Genomic DNA, 16,659 nt, shown 5'->3' with positions numbered 1-16,659 from the left:
TTACCTAACACAGGAGAGAATGGAATAATGTGTTCCAAAAAGCAGTGGAATTCAGGGTGCAGGCCAGAGTGACATAACCTATAAAGCTGAGCTTACTCACAGATTTAAAATGATGGACATTCAGTAATAAGTATTTGAAATATTTTTTAGGAAAAAATAAAACTAGACCTGACAGTGTTATTTCCTTCTTAAACATCCCAAACAACAGGAATTCAGGAGGAGTGAAAAAAGCAGCAGACCAAACTTGGTGATACCCTCCCTATAGGTGAATTGATGATTTTTTTTTGAGGAACTACATTATGAAATGGGCAGGTAGGTGGCACAGCTGGCAGAGCACTGGGCCTCAGGTCAGGAAGGCCTAAGTTTAAATTGAGCCTCAGACACTTACTAGCTGTATGACCGTGTGTTTGCCCCAGTTTCTTCATCTGTAAAATCAGCTGGAGAAGGAAATGGCAAATCATTCTAGTATCTCTGCCAAGAAAACCCCAATGGGTTCACAAAGAGTTGGACAAGATTGAACAACAATATTAAAAAATGGGAGGATGAATGAATGGGGAAGAAGGGAGTGTTTGATGTGCACAGGTAAATTCAAATCCAGGTTTGGCAATGAGGAGAAGATAAACCTGGTGGTCTTGGGAAGAAAAGAACCCACAGGGAGTGAGTGAGGAGTTGAAGGAAAGGATTGAAAAGGAAGAAGGAAAGGAGGAGGGTGTTTGGTAGTGGGAGGGGGTTCCAGTGATGAAGGTTCTCTGGGTAGAGTGATATTCTGTGAAAAGAGATGGGGACCTTGTACTGAGGGTGATCTATGGTATTTGGTGATTGAAAAGACCACTTATTCTCCCTTGGGAGGGAGATATTTGGATATCCTGAGAGCAACTGGCACCTGAGAGAGTGAAGATTTTGAGGCAAATGGAGAAATGAAGGGAACTAGGGGGAAGATAAATATCAGTGATGGGTCAAAAATTCAGGGAAGCATGTGACATCCCCTACCACGTGGAAGTGTCTTCTCTGTCCCATGTAGGAATCGTCCATGTTCTGGGAGTAAGGTACAATGGAAAAGAAGAATCTTCTAGGTAATCCCTACAAAGTGATGGCTGAAACTATCAAGAGGGGAAAAGCTCAGAATGGACACATTTGAAGGTCTGATTTCATAAGAAATTCAGAGAATAGAGAGAGACTTGATAGTTACAGAGCCTGGAAACCAGAAATGAGGGCCTAGAGTAGACAGAGAAGACGGATAGTGAAGAGATTGAGAGAAACCCTCTCTGGAGAGGGATGCAAAAAATGACATATGAAAAAATAATGAGCAGGAGAACTGGATGCGCTGAAGAGGAAGTGGGAATCTATTTGACTGAGAGAAAAAAGAAGAGAAGAATTAGATGATCACATAAAAACAGGAAAGAAATTGGAACTAATTAACAAGACCCCAAACACAGAGAGAGGTAACTAATGGGATAAGAGTCATCACCAGGGAAAGGAAGGGAGCCATTGGGTATAGGACTTCTTAAAATGAATAAACTAAAATACCTGAAGGAACATAATACTGTGTTTATAGCAGAAGGTTAAAAAAATATATATTTGGATATAGCTCAACATTAGAAACAAATGGAGGAAAATATAAACAAATGTTAATGATTTTAAATGTTAATTTAAAAGTTAGATAAGAAAACAAAATCCTATAATCTGTTGCTTTAAAAAACACACTTGTGAAACAAAGATATACATAAAATGAATTGGAAATAAATTGACTACTTATCAAATGAATACAAAAAAAGGAGAAGTTGTGATCATTGTCTCTGACAAAGTGAAAGTAATTACTTAGATTATTTAAAGAGATAATAAACCAGAAAACTACATTATAATGAAAGGAATCATCAACTGTTGTGTAGTTTCTTAACCATGATTAGTAATAAATTTATGTGCTCCAAATGCCTTAGGATCCAAATTCATAAAAGAATCATTAACTGAACTACAAGAAAATTTAGACAGTAACACAATACAATTCCATACGGCAACTTGACTCATGGCAGTTTTCATGTCACAGGTCAGCCTAAGAAATTAAATGGGAATCTTTAGAGGAGTTTTACAGAAGCTGCTAATGACACGCAAAGGCCAGCAGATGACACAGAAAAAGTTTAGAATGCAGAAATGCATAAAATATATGTGTAGTATGGTATAATATCAATATATTTTATGTTTTAACAGCATAATAATTCAGACATTTTCTGTAGTGCAGAAGGAGGTCCATATAATTTTGACATGGATTCTCCAGAGAGAGGTGGCACCACACTCCTAACCCTAGTGATGTGGTCGGGATACCTGCAGTGACAGGAGACTAAGATGTCCTTGCCCTTGGAACCAGAGACTCCATTTGGGATGTCTTTGAAGGCTGTGGACACACTTGACACTTGGGGGAAGCACTGGAGAGGCAGCGTTTGAGTCTCCCTGTTATTCTAGAGACTTTTTGAGAGTTGGGAACCTGTGGACAAATACGCCAACTGCACTCTATCTGATTAGCTGAAAACAGCAATGCGTTGGATCAATCAAAAATAGAAAGAATTTTTTCTCTCCTCCCAGAACTCTCAATAGAAATTCTAGAAAGGGGCAAGTGAGGGACCCTTCGGGAGTAACCACTGACGTGAACCCTGGATATCTCTCCACCCCAACCCCGCCCCGGGGGCGGGGGAGGAATCAAAGATCCGCGCAGCTCTGAGGGTTGGGGCTTCGCAGCGCGGGAGCTGGGTCGCCCCACTGCCCAGAACTAGAGGCCCCGGCCAGGGGGCTATAGGGGCGCAGCTCATTGGGCTACGCGGGCGCGGCTCCACCGGCTACGAGGGCGCGGCTCCGACCGCTACGAGGGCGCGGCTCCTCGGGCTACGCGGGCGCAGCTGCATGGGCTACGAGGACTATGGGGCCTACAGTGGCGGTTCGAAGGTCGGCGGAGGGCAGAAGGCTGAGGCCCAGGCCCGGGGGCTATGGAGGCGGTTTGGTATGTTGGCGCAGCTCCAGGTCCTAAGCAGGCGGTTCAGGAGGTCCGCCCAGTGCTGAGGGCTCAGGGGGCGGCTCGGGAGGTCCGCCCAGTGCTGAGGGCTCAGGGGGCGGCTCGGGAGGTCCGCCCAGTGCTGAGGGCTGGGGCCGTGCGGGAGGTCCGCGCAGTGCTGAGGGCTCAGGGGGCGGCTCGGGAGGTCCGCCCAGTGCTGAGGGCTGGCGCGGAGCTTATTTGGTAGAGGAGTGGGGAGATAGGGATCCAGCTGATTTGAAGAGTTTGAGTAATTTGGCCCCTGGTGGCTTGAACTTGCTAGAACCGATTGACTTGGAAGCTTCAGCTGCTTCATTCTGTGGGAGACGCAATAAATTCTATTTTCGAGTGTTTTGTTTTTATTTTAAAGTCTATTTTAGAGTTTTTTCAATTTTAAAATTGATCTTTTGTTTTGCTGCGGCCTAATTCTCCCTTCCCTGATCCCAGAGAGCCTCTCCGTATATCAGAAAATTTTTTTAAAGACAAAATGAGAGGAAGAGGAGAAAAAAATATCAGAAGAACCAAACAGTACTTGTAAATAAAAAACATTATCACCTTCAGTGATAATTATTTTTATCCAGTTTTCCAGTTTATGCAGTTTTCAATGGCATCTCTAATCAGAATCCAATCATCTCTTTTTATATCTATCAAAAATTCCACTGAGAATTTTCATTTCTACCACTTAATGCAAATGAATAACAGGTCCCTGAATATCTCTTAAGACCTTACAGGCTCAGAAATAGGAGTGCGTGCAAATGTGGGCTTATTCATATGATAAATGCTGAGTGAGCAGACAGTCTTCACTCCTTTGCTGATGGACAGAAAAACGACAACTTTATGGGCAATGAAATAGGAAATGTGAGTGGGTAGATGAGGTTCTCTAAACAATAATGGTAAATTTCTGCCAAATGAAGACTAGCACTTCTTGTAGGATATTTCAGTTAGATTTGTTTCAAAATACTTGTCATCCATTGTTTAATCATCCATAGAAAATGAAACTTGTAGAGTTGTGTAACTAACATGTAAACCACAATGAAAACAAAAGCAACTCTAATGGATTATGAGTTGAACAATCTTCCTGCCTCTATCCCTCCTCCCTCTAATCTGCCTTTCATAGTGTTGCCAAAATAATCGTACTCACACACAGATATGGTCACATCAGTCTCCTGTCTCCCATATAAAGTTCAGATTCCCTTCCTTGACATCCATGATCTCCTCTAACCTTGCACCACCTTCACTTAACCCTTGTTCTCATACTGCAGTCCTCCACATCTAGATTCAGCCCGTGTTATCCATAGAGAGAATATCAAACAAAATGAACTATTTTCCTCTTTACTTCCCCTGCACTGGTTGAATTCACATTTATCAGTTAAAGGTGAACTAAAATGCGACCTCTTACAAGAATCCCCCCTTAGGTCTCATGTAGCATTTTGTCTTGCAACTTCCTGGTGTCCTTGGCATGATTTTGTGTATTGTCGCTTCTGCCTTTACTTCTGGCCTCTACAATACTCCCAGAGATTAAGGACCTTGGAATTTCTAAAGCCTTTATCTCCTCCAGTGCTTATATAAATGCTCTGCACACACAGATATGTGTTTATAGAATGCACATGAGGAAAGGAATTTGAATTTTCCTTTGCTCATCTTATGTTTTAGATCTACTAAGGTATGTTCCTTATAAGATACAAACTTTTTTTAAAAATTAAGCAAAAAACCCAAAATTATTACAGAGTTTGTCAGTTCCTTTGTTGGAATTCACTGAGAAGTTGAATTACTCTTACCACCTGTATACCCAGAAGGAGATATTATGAATAGTAGGTGAGACTAATATTTAATCATGTTCCTTTATCCCTGTGGACTCAGGTGCTCAGTGGATGAGCCATGAGTTCTTTAGTGTAAGAGTTGGGTTGGCTGAGTCAATCCAATCAGTTCAACCCCACTTAAAATGAAGGTCAATATGAAATGTCCTGATACTTTCATGAGATAAGAAATGTTCTCTATTAAATCAAAGGCTTTAGACTAAGTGTACAAAAAAAATCCTTTTATCAATTTTAGCTGTTCTTGAAACTTATTCGATGAACTTCAGTGATGGTACACAGGTAGGATGTTTGAATTGAATAAAGAAATTCGTACCCAATGATTTTTATGGATTTGAACTCACATTGTCTTGAGTCCCAGCCTAACCCTCTTATCACAGTATCACCTCGCTACCTCATACATGGCAGAACCAAGATGAAACCCCATGCCACTGAGACTCTAAATCCTGAATTATCCAATGCTCCCATAGTATTTTTGCCCGTTCTGTGACAGAAGCAAATAGACAATTAGGAAGTCCTAGAATTACAGGGTTAGAGTGCAAAAGGACCTTAGAAGTAGTCTAGCCCAATCCCTTTGATGTGGATATGAACGGTGCCCTAAGAGTTAAAAAATAATACTTTGTGAATCCTCTAGCTTATTCTGTTACCTGAAGGGGTTCTAAAGTCTTTTCCCCCCTTATCTTGAAAGATTTGCTTTTGTCTCCCTTATGCAGTGTTCCCCAGGTCCTTTCATCTTTTACCTGGGTACTCCTGCCCTGTCCTTAAATCCTTAAACCATAAAACTTCCCCCTTATCCTAGTCTTGTCTCCCCACATCCTTGATCATAAAATTTCCCCTCTCCTTTATTTTGTGTATCCCGTCATGTCATCCATCTTCCTCATCCTGTCCCTAATCTTTAGCCTCCATAAAACTCTCTAGAGCTACATCACTGTTCTGAAACCTCTTTATAAACATAGCTCCCCCAAATATCAGTCTCACTTAGCTTTCTTGCTAAGTACTCTTGCATTAATAAAGCTCCCAGTGGCTACAGAGAATGTCTCAGTGAATTCATTCACATCTGAACCAGCTCTCCCATCTCTCTCCTCAACACATTCTTCACATTCCAGATGAGGTGACTTGAAGCCCAGAGATTTAGTCACTTGTCCAATCAATCCCTTAGTGCATAGCAGAGGCTGGACTGAAGAGCCCATTGCCTTTGACTCTATGTGGAGCATTCTCTCAACCAAGACCTGTCCTATCAAACAAGTCACTTTGAGTAGTGGTTCTACTGAGTCTAATGAAATTCCTCATCTGAAAAAGAAACACATTGGAAGTGACCATTTCTAACGACTATTTGAGTTCTAAACACTAAGAGTCTAAAGGACTATTTAAGTTCTTCCCCTCCATATGGCAGAATGCTCTTGATCCTACTAGTGACCATTACTTAGCTTGGTATGGTGACTGACTGTTGGGCCTGAAGTTGAGAAGAGTCAAGTTCAACTCCAACAAAGGATACTTTATTAGTGAAGTGACCCTAGTCAAGTCATTTTCTTAACCTCCTTTGGCCTCAGTTTCCCTCTATAAAATGGGGATAAGAATACTTACCTCACAGGGTATTGTCGAGTCATTTCAGTCCAGTCCTACTCTATATGGAGAGAGGAGAAAGGAAAAGAACAGGAGAAAATAAAAGAGATGACAAAGAAATACTGAAATACAGAAACAACTACGTGAAGAGGAGAGAATTTTATGGAGTAACACCTCCATCTTATGGCTATTTAGGATATTGCCACTAAAGATTTTTCCTTTCATACTCCACGCTTAGAATGATCTGTATCCCAACATAATTACACGTTTAGAATTTTAAGATTTGCAAAATGGTTTTTTAGCAATTGACATTCTTTGATATTTTTCTCAATGTCTAAATGGAATTAAATGATAGGTCAGAGAGAACCTAAAGATCACCACATTCTCCAGCCTATTAAATACAAAATTACAAAAGTGTGTCATCCTTCTTTCTTTAATTCTGTCAGAAAAAATTAAAAAGCAAATAAGTTTGAGAGTGGCCAATTTAACAAAATCAGATTGTCTTAATGTTGTTACTGAGGAGAAGGAATGAACTGGAATACAAATCCCTTTTGTTTCTTCATCTAATGGCAGAACCATTCTTCACCAGTAATATCTATGTAAAATCCCATTCTTGCAAGAAAATAGTAAGAAAAGTGTAAGTTTAAAAAGCTACAATAGGTTTAAATTTTTAAATGTATGTTTAGTATTATGATCTCATTCGTATTGCCATTTTGTGTCTTTCTCATTCTTTTTCATGGTACCTTCCAGGCTTTCCTACTTAAATTCCCCCCAAGTGAGAGTTCATTGTGTGTGTAAGTGTAAATTTGGGTAAGTTACATTCATATCAAAGTATGAATGCGGTGGACCATTTATCATCATTGTTGTTTCTGTAGTATTATGAGATATCCAAAGAATTTTTCATAGATATTTTTTAAAATAAGTGGTTACATCTCTTCCCAAAAAAGAAGACCAAAGTACTTTCCCCATGCCCCTCCCTTTCCTGTCAAGAAATTCCTCCTCAATGATATGGCCAGAGGCTTCTACCACTAAGTCCCCAGACTCTTTGCTCTCTGCTGCCCCTTCATTTTAAAGATAACTCATTGAGTATGATCAAATTTCTTCATTCAATCCAAACATCCTACCTGTGTATCATCGCTGAAGTTCATCTAATCATTTTCAAGGACACCTCAAACCGATAAAGGATTTTTTTACACTTAACCTAAAGCCTTTGATTCCTTCCATAGAGAAACGTTCTTACTTTGTGAAGATGTCAGGGCATTTCATATTGCCCTGTATTTTAAGCAGGGTTGAGTTGATTTGATTGACTCAGTCAACCCAACTCTTACACTGAAGAACTCACAGTTCATCCACTGAGCATCCCAGTTCACACAGGGATAAGGGGACACCATTAAATATTAATCTCCACCTACTGTTCATAATATCTTCATCTGGGTACACAGGTGGCAAGAGTAATTTAGCCTCTCAGTGAACTCCAAACAAATGAATTGACAAGCTCTCCAATAATTATGGTTTTTTGCTTAATTTTTTTTGAAGTTTGTATCTTCTAGGAAACCTATCAGTAGACATAAAATAAAACTAGCGAAGGAAAACTGAAATTCCTTTCCCCATGTCCCTTATGTCTGCATAAGCAGAGTATTTGCTTAAGCACTGGAGGAGACAAAGACTTTAGAAATTCAAAAGTCCTTAAACTCTCGGAGTATTGTGGGGGCGAGAAGTAAAGGCAGCAGCAACAATACACAAAATCATGCCAAGGACACCAGGAAGTGGCAAGACAAAATGCTACATGAGACCTAAGGGGGGATTCTTGTAAAAGGTTGCATTTTAGTTCACCATTAACTGATAAATGTGAATTCAAGCAGTGCAGGGGAGGCAAAGAGGAAAATAGTTCATTTTGTTTGATATTCTCTCTATGGATAACACGGGCTGAATCTAGATGTGGAGGACTGCAGTATGAGAACAAGGGTTAAGTGAAGGTGGTGCAAGGTTAGAGGAGATCATGGATGTCAAGGAAGGGAATCTGAACTTTATATGGGAAACAGGAGACCATATCTGTGTGTGAGTAAGATTATTCTGGCAACAGTATTAAAGACAGATTAGAGAGAGGAGAGGTAGAGGCAGGAAGATTGTTCCACTCATAATGCATTTATTTTTCATTATGGTTCTATGTTAGTTATACAACTCTACAAGTTGCATTTTCTATGGATGACTGAACAATGAATGCCAAGTATTTTGAAACAGATATAACTGAAATATCATCCTACAACAAGAGCTGGTCTTTATTTGGCAGAAACTTACCATTATTGTTTAGGGAACCTTATCTACCCACTCACATTTCCTGTTTCATTGCCCATAAAGTTATGTTTTTCTGTCCATCAGCAAATGAGTGAAGACTATCTGCTCACTCAACATTTATTGTATGAATGATTCCACATCTGCATGCATTTCTATTCCTGTGCCTGTAAGGTTTTAAGAGATATTTAGGGAACTGTTACTCGTTCACATTAAGTGTTGAAATGAAAATTCTCAGTGGAATTTTTGATAGATATAAAAAGAGAGATGATTGGATTCTGATTAGAGGTGGCATTGAAAACTGCAGAGTGCTAACTTAGAAAAAAAAATATAAGTTCTTTGTGCCCCCTCCCAAAAAATTAACATTAGATTTAATGTACCGATTGGTTCTCCTGATATTTGTTTCCACTTCCTTTCATTCTTTCTTTAAAAAAAATTCTGTGATATAAGGAATGTTTCTCTGAGATCAGGAACGGATGAAATTAGTTCATATCCCCCCAAAAAGATCAATTTTAACAACTTTAAAATAGACTTTCTCGCGTCTCTCACAGAAAGAAGCAGTTCAGACTTCCATGTCATCGGGACCTGGCAAGTTCAAATCACTGGGACCCAACTTACCCAAACTCTTCAATTCAACCAAATCCCCACCTCCCCCCCATCCCCACCCCCCACTCCTGTCCAGATAAGCGCCCCCGCTTTCGGCGCAGCCTGAGCCCTCAGCGCTGCCCCGACCTCCCGAACCGCCGCCCGCTCTGTCCTCGCCTTGCCTCGCCGGCAGCCCGCTCCTCCCGAGCGCTGCCCGCGCCGCCCGTACAGATCGTGAAACAGATCGAGAGCGAGGAAAGATGCTAGAGAAAAATCAGTAGTAGTTGATTTCTGGGCCACGGGGGGTGGACCATGCAAAATGATCAAGCGTTTCTTTCACTTGGTGAAAAGTCCCAGATGTGATCTTCATACCTGTGGACGTCGATGACTGTCAGGATGTTGCTGCAGAGTGTGAAGGGAAATGATTGCCAGCTTCTCAGTTCTGCAAAAATGGAAAAAAGGTGAGTGAAATTTTCTGGAGCCCAAAAGGAAAAACTCGAATTAACCATTAATGAACTGAAGTCATTGTGGATCCTGGGAGCAGTGTGAGCAACTGTCAGATGTCTACTTATATAACATATTTTTTTCTATTTTCAAAAAAAAGATCAAGTATAACAAGAATACGTATCCAAATCACATTTGACTGTAAATAATAATAAAATGTAAATCCTAAAAGAAAACCACTTTAAAATAAAAGAAAGCATACATTCAGTGTGTACAGAGTAATTAGTTACATAAATGGATGTTCATTACGTTTGCCCTCCATGGACACACTTGCGTGAGATCATCTCCACTCTTCCCCTCCTGGAGAAAACTGAATGGGCCCAACCAGCTGATGTCTCTTCAGCACTTTGTATTCGATGTGCAGGACCACCTGAACCCACTTGCAAATGAAGAGGATTTAAGGAACATTCCTCAACAGCTCCATAGTACGGAAAAGTAAGCAGTCCACAGTGTGGTAATTAAAGAAGTCTAAGAAACCCTAACTTTTCTGTTCTGTGACATGTTTGCTGTTCTTGAAAAGTATGTACTTGCAGGATAGTGAGAAGTAGTGGGAAGGTGATTAGTTGTCCACAGTCTTTTAAAAGATCCTGAAGATGGAGTAATGAGCGTGAATAGCAGTGAGGTTGGGCAGAACAGAGAGAGGGAGGGAAGGAGACAAAGGGAGAATATATATGTATACATATATGTATTCGTATGTATATATTACATGTAATATATAAATAATAGATGTTTGCTTATATAATATTTATGTATTTATCATTAATAGTATTAAAATATTTAACATTATAGAAATTATATTGCATAATAGTAATATTTAATAAATGCTTGATGTTTATATGATGTTTATAAATATTTCTGACATAAATAATTATTTCAATAAAAATGATACATATAAATAAAAATAAAAGTTCCTCTGGAAATATACATGTGTATAAATATATATATATGTATACATAATATACATATACATATATACACACACATTCTATGTCATGAGACATAGCATAGGCTTAACTGTTTTTTAAAAAAGTTAAGCAAATTCTTCATTGGAACATTAAAGTGCTTGAACGGGTGATTTTCTTTTTAGATTCTTTTTGTCTTTTGCCCTAGCACAGAACAACTTCCAGTGGCTACTGACCTGTACTCCTGCCAAGTTTTGAACTCACCTCTGCCTCTCACTCTCAAAACACAGACTATTGGTCTTCTCTACATAATTTTACTGTCTTATAGATTCAGTAGTTGAATGTTTGATGGGGCCTGGATTCACCTTATTCTCCAGGAACCATGTATTTTCACTGAGCTACTAAAAGGGCTAATACCTTGGACAAATTGTTATCACTTTGACCAGATCATTCAGGCTCACACTTGAGACTAAAGAAAGGGTATATTGTGGCAAAGAAATTGTAAGATAAGAAGCAATGTACTATAATGGGAATTTTTTAAATAAATAAATACATTTGTGTTCTGAAATATTTGAACATTCTTGACCTGGAAGCTATAACTCCTTGGTAAAAGAATTGGTAGCCAGAAATGCATTGGAAAGGACAAGTTATTTTAAGTCTTAAATATGTAATATTTGCAACTTGGATCGTCCAGATCTGGTTGCATCATTGCTCCATTCCCCTCATAAACCATTTATCTAGACTTACGAAATGACATATGGACAAGTTGAATATGTTGAACAAGTTATGAATAAGTTGACATGAATAATTTTGGGGGTACTACTCCAAATAACTGTTATGGATGTTTATATGTTTTCAGATGTGCAAAGCACTTTTATGTCTTTTTGGTGTTTGAATTCCCCCCTTACACACAGGGAAACTCTGGCTTATGATTGCCAGTAATAATTATTGAGATCAGTTATGGTCAAGAAAGCAGAGATTGAGACAGGATCGGAATTCAGGTCTTCATCCAGGTTCAGTGGTCTTTCCATTATACTATATAGCTGATGACAAAGTTTCTCCTATATACTAGCCTCTGGTTTTTTAGACCACTTTCTAAATCAGAATACATATAAAAATATACATACACACATACATATGTATGTATATATGTATATACACACACTCACATACATATAGACATATATTCTAATTCAGAAGATTAGAAAGATAGATAGATAGATAGATAGATAGATAGATAGATAGATAGATAGATAGATAGATAGATAGATAGACAGACAGACAGACAGACAGACAGACAGGTCAGCTAGCTTAACTAGCTTAACATGCCCTCTCTCATCCTTATGAGTGCTCTGAGCAAATTAAGATCACAAAGGAAGTGAGGAAATCTTCAGTCCAGTGACAATGGCTTAATTCAAGTCTGCCTTTGTGCATGTCAGGGAGATGCAGACCCTCCCTTGAGAGTAGGAATTCTTAACCATTTTTGTGGCACAAACTCCTTTTGTAGTCTGGTAAACCCATGGACCCCTTCTGAGAATAATTTTTTTTTAAATACACAATGTAAAATACAGAAGATAACTAAGGAACTGACTATTTTTAAATCCAGTTATGGAAAAAAAAAATGTTTCCAAGTTCATGGAACCCAGGCTTCAAGAAGCCCTGATGGTAGGTGTACTTTTCCTCTCTTTTCATTAAAGACAGTTCTACACTTCTGCTCACTTGATTCATACCTAGGCAAAGAATTTCTAGTCTTAGACAAAGGGAAAAAAAGCCACCAATGATAGCCCTGATTTCATGGTGACTTTTACATCCTGTAGCAATGTCTTGTGAACTGAGATGATTGTTTCCTGGCACATCCCAGCAGCATGACCCAAGGAGTGACAGTGTGGTTGATTTCTCAACTCGATTCTTAGGTGAAGGGAAAATTGAGCTGTGTGATTTGGAATGGGGAGTATTTAGGAAAAGCTCTCCAAGTTTCAGGTGGTTAATTTAGAATCACCAAACCTAGAGGATTTGACAAGGGAACTCAAATAAGCTCATTTTGTTACCTCTGATTTTAAAAAAATATCTATTTCAGGAAGGAGATCAAGTTGAAAATATACCTTGGATTTTCAGGATAAAGCAGTACTCTCCAATTGTCGGTAATGAAGATTGAAAGTTGTCCATGTTGCAAAGCTTATTAATTGAGAATTCACAAATCCTTCCCCATTTTTAAATGGCAGCATCAATTAAATAAGAAGAAAGAAACATAGAAAATATCTAAGGAAGCTGAATTTCAAATAGTGCTTTTTCAAGAGCTACAAAGATTCTGGTGCCATTGTCTACAATATTATAACCTAAGAGATACACAATTAATTTATCACGAACAGATGACTTCAGCAAAGTATATATGTAAAGTGCTCATAATTTCCATGCATGAGCAATTGAATGACATATATATGATTGGTCAACATCTGTGTCATGTTGAGTTCATTTGTTAAGAGTCTCAATGCCTGTGCCTGAAAGGTCTTATGGGAGATATTCAAGGAAGTATTATTCACATAGGTTAAGCAGTAGAAATAACAATTCTCATCAGAAATTTATGTTAGAAGGAGATGGCAAAAAGGACTTGAATGTCATATACAAGCTGCTACAGAAACATCAGGTTTTTGTGTCTGTTCATTTTTCTCTAGGCAGCAAAGAACTCTCACAAATGAGTCATTGAAGGGCCATCCTAATGCTGCTGTTGTCACCTAGAGCCAGGGCTAGGGAAGGACCCTGCTCCCTTTTCTCTGCATTTCAAAGAGTCTTCATAGCCACTGAGAATGGTGATGAACAGCATGGCTCTAAAAGGGTCCAAGTACATGTAGTACTTGTAGGGACAGACATGTAGGGAATCTAGCATCAAGTATATTCTTCCTACTCATCTCCTTAATAAAAAACAATAAGAAATCACTTCAAAAAAAATGAGTTGGCAATTTGATCGAGGATCCACAGCAAAGGAGGACACAGGAAACATTTCCATAAATAGTATATAGAGAAACTATCTTGTCCAACACTTATTGAATCTCAAGTATGGAAAAAGTATAATACTGTATAGTTTGGTTATATGATTTACAAACTGCATACGTAAAAGGCAGCAAGAGCTCATTCCTCAAAGCAGCTTTAAAAAAAAAAGAATTCTGTTCACTTGTTTGGTTCTGCCTTGTGAAAGGCTAGGGGTTTTGCTTAAGATTTTGCTCCTTTTTTAGTATCTTTATTTGACTTTGGTAGAATTAAATATAATTTAAAATCTAAAAGAATGATTTTTAATTGGAAGGGAAATAACTATTTTATCTTACTAAACAGACTGGTTTCCCTGACTTACAGTCATTGATTCTTGCTGACTAAGCCCTCACTTCTCATTTTCCATGAGCAAATAGATGATTGAACCACTTACTGGTGTGGTCATGTGCTCCCTTTCCCCCTTCCTGAACCCCAACATGATGAGAGTTTTGCAAAAAAGTCTAGTGTTGTTGCTTCATCGGCAGTGTGGAGATTATAGGCATTCAGCACCTCCCAAGCAGTGAATCACAGTCAGGAGGCAGGGAAGTGTAGACTAAAACTGCTTCCTTTGCGATTATTTGACTGATATTGGAACTTTGGGGATGGAGAAGAGAAATCAGGGCCTTTGTTGGCAAAGGCCCATGCTCCTGAACTTTGGCTGGGGACAGTGTTCAGTGCTTGGTGATGGGTTCATTAGAGCAGGATGCCTGCTGTTATGCTGAGACTGACTATCCTGAAGCATGGGTCCATCTGCAGATCTTCGAAGTCCCAGTTCACCACCAGCACCACGGAAGTGGGATGGACTGGAAGTCAGACAATCTGGTTAAAATCTCAGGATCAATTTCCTGTGTGACAGGAGTGAATTATTTTGCCTTGCTCAGTCTCAGTTTCCCTCCTGGTGCCTTCCAGCTTGAAATCTGTTTCCTTTCATCTACTTATTTACATGAACTTCTGCTTTGGTTTCCTCATTTGTAAAATTGACAAGATGATGTCCAAGATCCCTCCCAGAAATAATGATCAAGGAAATATCAACCCCACAACACCCCCCAAAAAAACCTCAAGGGTAAAATGGTTTCTTCATTGGACAGTCAATCAATGCACATTTATTAAGTGCTTGCTGTATGCCAGCACTGTGCCAGGCTCTGAAGCTATAAAGAAAGACAAAACTAGCTCTGATGAGGGCTGGAAAGATAGAGGAACCTCAAGACTGGAGTTGCCTACTTGGGCTGTCTAAAACAGAATTCACAGACTCAAGCATTCTTGAGGTCAAGGTGGTAAAGATTTATTATGCTTTTCAGTGTGCAAGAGTTTGTAAAGAACCAGCAAACTTAGAGGGGTATAGTCAAAGATTATATAGGATATTCTGTAGTAAGACATGTGCCAGACATGCTATCTAGGCGATTCAAGGTGGTGATTAGGGAGTGATTAAGGAGTGGTTATTTCTTAAAGGAACATACACTTTTAGTATCTACTGTGCAGGTATTGTACCCAGAGTATAGCCCAATGGGGGGGGGGGGGGAGTGGTGTTACATGGAGGTGTGGTTTTAGGCTTTAGAGGTCACTAAGTCAACCAACAGTCAGGCCTGACCGAGGAAGACCTAGTCTGCTCTCATCAATGTCTCATCAATAAACACAAGGGAATATACATGTGTCTAAGTCTAGGATGCATAGGATTGGTTATTGAGTAGTAAATGTTTTAATGACCCAGTGCACAGCCAGTTCAGCCAGTACACAGCTGTTTCAAACTAATGCATTCTGTAGGGGCAGCTGGCTACTGTATCAGGAAGAGAGGTAGCAGTTTTTGATGAGGCAGGCTATCCTTGGGCTGGGGAGAAACTGCCTGGGATAGTGTTTTGAGGCTAGGAAGAAATGTGATTTTTAGAGAGAAATGTGACTTTAAGATTCAGGTCCAAGCACAGGCACCTGAGCCCCCCATCAGCTCCTGACCGTAAGGAGTTCAAATCTAAATAAAGGAGACAATGTGCAAATACAACAAGATCCAGATTTGCGCCACTAACACAACAGGCTAATTCACACAGCATATTCCCATTGATTCCATCTGGCAAGAACCAATTATCACATTTTATCTTATTATTACCTCACCTGTTACTCATTTGATGCATATAACCGGACCACTTTACAAGAGTCAATACTTGCACTAATGAGACCTAGTTCTCCACAGGGGGCATAGGAGATAGATCAGAGGGGAATGGAAATGATTCCTACAGAAGGTGTTGTTGGAATTGACTCTTGTTGCTGTTGGTCCTTTGTTCTCAGAGTGATGGGGTGGTTGGGTGCATGTGCTTGGGCCCCAATTCTAAAATCAACATTTCTCTTAAAAAATAACATTTCTCCCTAGTCTCAAAATACTATCCCAGGCAGTTTCTTCCCATCCCAATAACACAGCCTGTCCCAGCAACAACTGTTATCTCCTTTCTTGATGCAGTAGCCAGTTGTACCTATAAAATTTATTAGTCTGTGTAACTGACTGAACAGACTGTGCACTGGGTCATAACTACATTTACTGCTAACTGACCACTCATATGTATCTTGGACTTAGACATACATATACTCCCTTACATTTATCTTGTCTAACAAGACATTCATGAGAGCAGCCTGGTATTCCTTCCTCATTCCTGACTGCTAGTTGACTTAGTGACCTTTCAGGCCTAAAACCACACCTCTATGGAGCCCTGCCTTGGGCTATTTTCCGATGAACTCTGGGCAAAATACCAGTACAGAACATACCAAAAGTGCATGTTCCTTTAAGAATTGACCAGTCCTAGTCCTACCAGTCCTAGTCCTACCAAATTCTTTATATGATACAAATATAGTTCTGATACCTAAACCAGGAAGAACCAAAACAGAGAAGGAAATTTATAGACCAATTTCTCTAATGAATATAGATGCAAAAATTTTAAATAAGATTTTAGCAAGAAGAATACAGCAACTTATC

General features: G+C 39.4%; 1 long non-coding RNA gene across 1 annotated transcript; it reads left to right on the top strand.

Annotated features, from left to right (window-relative positions):
- Positions 1-11: 11 nt before the first annotated feature.
- On the top strand, positions 12-10,569 carry LOC140496767 (uncharacterized). The gene is made up of 2 exons (XR_011964393.1): positions 12-2,989; positions 9,625-10,569. It is a non-coding gene; the product is annotated as an uncharacterized lncRNA (long non-coding RNA).
- Positions 10,570-16,659: the final 6,090 nt, after the last annotated feature.

The sequence above is a fragment of the Notamacropus eugenii genome, chromosome 3 (genome assembly GCF_028372415.1).
Source record: "Notamacropus eugenii isolate mMacEug1 chromosome 3, mMacEug1.pri_v2, whole genome shotgun sequence".
NCBI lineage: Eukaryota > Metazoa > Chordata > Mammalia > Diprotodontia > Macropodidae > Notamacropus > Notamacropus eugenii.
This window is presented reverse-complemented; position numbering and strand designations above follow the sequence as displayed.